The sequence below is a fragment of the Hordeum vulgare genome, chromosome 6H (assembly GCF_904849725.1).
Source record: "Hordeum vulgare subsp. vulgare chromosome 6H, MorexV3_pseudomolecules_assembly, whole genome shotgun sequence".
Lineage (NCBI taxonomy): Eukaryota > Viridiplantae > Streptophyta > Magnoliopsida > Poales > Poaceae > Hordeum > Hordeum vulgare.
In genome coordinates this window covers 260,560,508-260,564,698 of record NC_058523.1, presented here as the reverse complement: position 1 = coordinate 260,564,698, position 4,191 = coordinate 260,560,508, and positions in this window count along the sequence as shown.

Below are 4,191 nucleotides of genomic sequence, written 5' to 3'. Positions count from 1 at the left end.
TATTAAGCATTTTTTTTAAATACTTCCTATAACAATTGAGCATAATTTTCCAAACCATCATTTTCATGAAAGACATTAAAAATGCAAAGCAATTAAGGCAACCTAAATTCCATTTTTTGTATTTTTCTTTTATGAAACCTAATAATCAAAAACAAGAAACTAAAAGATTTAATTGCAAGATCAAAATATATACCTTCAAGCACTTAGATCCGTGCAAATGGCGCGAGAAAAGAGCTTGATGTCTACTACGCAACTTTATTCTTGTAGACGCTGTTGGGCCTCCAAGTGCATAGTTTTGTAGGATAGCAGCAAATTTCCCTCAAATGGATGGCCTAAGGTTTATCAATCCGTGAGAGGTGCTGGATGAATATGTTGTCTCTCAAATAACCATGCAATCAAATACAAGAAATATCTTGTGTCCCCAACACACCCAATACAATGGAAAAATGTATAGGCGCACTAGTTCGGCAAAGATGGTCATACAAGTGTAGTATGGATAGTAGATATAGCTTTTTATAATCTGAAATATAAAAACAGCAAGGTAGTCAGTAGCAAACAACAAGCAAAATGGTATATTAATGCTTAGAAACCAGGGCTAGGGTTCATACTTTCAGTAGTGCAATCTCTCAACAATGCTAACATAGTAGAATCATATGATCATCCCTCAATATGCAACAAAGAATCACTCCAAAGTTCATGAGTAGCGGACACATAAGATAAAGTTGTTGTATGCAGTGAACCGCCTCAAAGTCATTCTTTTTCATCAATGTTTTGAGCTATTTCTCTAAGAGCCACAAGCAGCCCTAGAGTTTGTACTCGAATAACACCCATGATACATATCAATCAACCCAAATTTCACCTATATGCTGCAACGTCACCTCGAGTATCCGAGGGTAAATTATGCAACATGCATCAAACAATTTCAAATCTATCATATTCAATCCAATACAAAGAACTTCAAAGAGTACCGCAAGATTTCCATCAAAGAACGTAGTATAAAAATGTGCAATCAACCACTATGCATAGATCCCCAAGGTCACTCAAATCTGCAGGTTGAAGCCATAATATATGTGAAGTGAATCAATAGAATATCCCAATGTCACTACGGGTATCTGCATGCAATACATACATAAAGAGTTCTCAAATCTAATATTCGATCCAACATAACAAGATCTCAAAGGCAAAGCTTCAATTCATCACAACAGGAAAGCAAGGGGAGAACACGATATGATCCAACTATATTCATCACAACAAGAAATCAAGGGAAGCCCGTGACATATTAAGATCGTGCCATCTTAAGAACACGAGAGAGAGAGAGAACACTTAGCTACTGGTACATACACTCAACCCCGAGGGTGAACAACTCCCTACTCATCTTGGCCTCCGCCAAGATGATGAAGATGTCCATCGAAGATGAATTCCCCCTCCGACAGGGTATTGGAAAAGGTCAAGATGGGTTTTTTGTTGATACAGAGAGTTGCGGCATTGGAACAGGATTTATCTCTTTATTTCTAAGGGTTTCTGTCTATATAGGAATTTTTGGTGTTGGAATCACGCCAAACGGAGCCACGTGGGCCCCGGAAGTTCTCAAGGCGCGGTGAGGAGGTGGTCACGCCCTGTTGCCTTGTGGACCACACGTGACTAACTTTGGTGGTTCTTTGCTCCAATATTGCTCATATGTTCCAGAAAAAATTGTCAAAAAATTTCACGCGATGCTGAGGACTTCCATTTTCTGCACAAAAAAACAACACCACGGTAATTCTGCTAAAAACGGCGTCACTCCGGGTTAGTTCTAAATAAATCATTTAAATTGCATAAAAATCATATAAAGGTATTGTAAACATAGGCAATCATGGCATGAATACTTCATAAATTACCGATATGTTGGGGACGTATCAGTGCCTAAATTAGATACTTTTGTTTTACTTATGAATGGAGGACCTAGCATGGAAAAGAAGGATGTCCATTGGAGCGGGATCAAGCATGAAGTAGAAGGTGCACGCAAAGGAAAGAACAATGGAGTTTCTGGTGGTGACTTTCGGACATTAAATACACCATAATGAAAGCACGAAGTCTTGGACGAAATATACAAGATGTTATCTATAAATTTCGTCCATAGGCTATTATAGGTGTTGCGTCAACTTATTATTAGGCCAAGCCCATGTAATTTCGAAATAACACATAATATGCTATTTTTAGAGTTCGTATGTGTGGGGAAACCTAGTTAGGGTTGGTTTCAGACCCCTCCTACAAGGGGTCGCGAAATCCCCATCTATCCCTACATATATATAGCCCTTAGTGCACCGTTTAGAATTGGGTTTTGTTTAGACTGAAAGTTTGCCATAGCCGCAACTTTGCATCCTTCATTTGTGTTCATCAATAAAGTTTGCCTTTTTATTCACAATTTCCAGATTGCAATTTCAGATTTATGGCTTGTTCTTTGTTTGCATGCATGAAATAGACCTTCGTGGTCAAGTTGATCATGCTCCGACATGGTCAATAACCTCTCGAAGTTGGTTTAGCGATTGCTAAGGAGCGATGTCTTTGCACGTTCGTAGTCAGTCCGTCAAAGTCTATTCAACCAAAAAAGATAGCCACCAAAATCTGATCTCACTCAATAAGAGAAAATGACGAGCGTAAATGACGGAGTCCCTGTCGGGGCTATTGGGACGTGACTTGCAATTGAGCATGTGACCGGCTTACCGACATAATCCTTCATTGATAAGAGGAAGGATACCATGGAGATAGAGAGGCAAAGGTATGAAACAAGGATAGAGGGTCCTCTGGGCCCGCGGGGAGCATGGCTCTCAACGAGGGAAGTGATCAAGCACATCGTTGCTGAAGGAAGGAAGATCAATGGTGACCGTGACGGATATGAGGCCAGGGTACCATATCCTGCCAATGATTCCAGAAGGAGGATTAGGCAAAGATTACTTGGCTATGAAGGACGATTTGATCCATGGCCTCATAGGGAAAGAAATTAACCTAAGGCCATTGGAGGAAGGAGGCGCCTACAATAAAGATCAAATTGATAAAGGAGGCGAGATTGCAGGATCAAAAGAAATGTAAGGTGATCACCGATAATGGTCAGAATCAATCACTATCTTACCCAGAAAAGCAAAATCGGATTGGCCAGAATTAAGCATAAAATAAGAGGAGGAAGACGCTAGCATACACCCTATCCTTCCTCCATTTCCTAGTGCGCTAAACCCGAGCATGTTCACACAGACCCCCCCCCCCACCTGAAATTACAAGGCCCCCATGGCCGGTGACGATGCTCCTCACTCCACTGGTGGTGGGAGTATCTCGGGAGTGTTTTTGCGGGGTGTTTTTTCTGTTGGGGAACGTCGCATGGGAAACAAAAAATTTCCTACGCACACACAATACCTAGCCATGGTGATGATCATCTACGAGAGGGGAGAGTGCATCTACATACCCTTGTAGATCACTAAGAGGAAGTGTATATAACGCGGTTGATGTAGTGTAACATCTTCGTGATCCAAATTCCAACTCGTCCCGCGATCCCATCATGATCTATCCCGATCTAGTGCCGAACGGACAGCACCTCCCCGTTCAGCAAACGTACAGGTTGATGATAATCTCTGCCTTCTTGATCAGCAAGAGGGGCGAAGAGGTAGATGAGTTCTCCAGCACGGCGACATGGTGGTGGTGGTGGTGGATCTATTCCAGGAGGGCTTCGCCTAAGCGCTGCTGAAAAACCGATCTAGATGAAGAACAGATCTAGAGAGAAGTAGAGGGAGCACGTGGCAATTAGGGTTAGCTTTTCCATCTAAATCCTCTAGTATATATAGGAGGGAGGGAGGGGACGAGGAAGCCTCAAACCCTCAAGGTTTGGCCGAAATTAGAGGTCGAGGAGTCCTAATCCAATCCTACTAGGAGTAGGATTCCTCCTCTCCACTTGGAAACCCTTCGACCTTTTCCACCTTTCGGGTTCTTTCCTTGCCACCTCCAATCTGCCTTGGGCTTTAGTGGAGGCTTCGGCCAGCCCACTAAGGGCTGGTCCACGTCCTCCCACAGCCCATGAGACCCTTTGGGGTGGGTGGGCCCACCTGGTGGACCCCCGGAACCCATTCGTCACTCCCGATACAGTGTCGGAAATGCCCGAAACTTTTTGGAGTTCAAAACCCACTTTCCTATATATCAATCTTTACCTCCGGACCATTCCGGAGC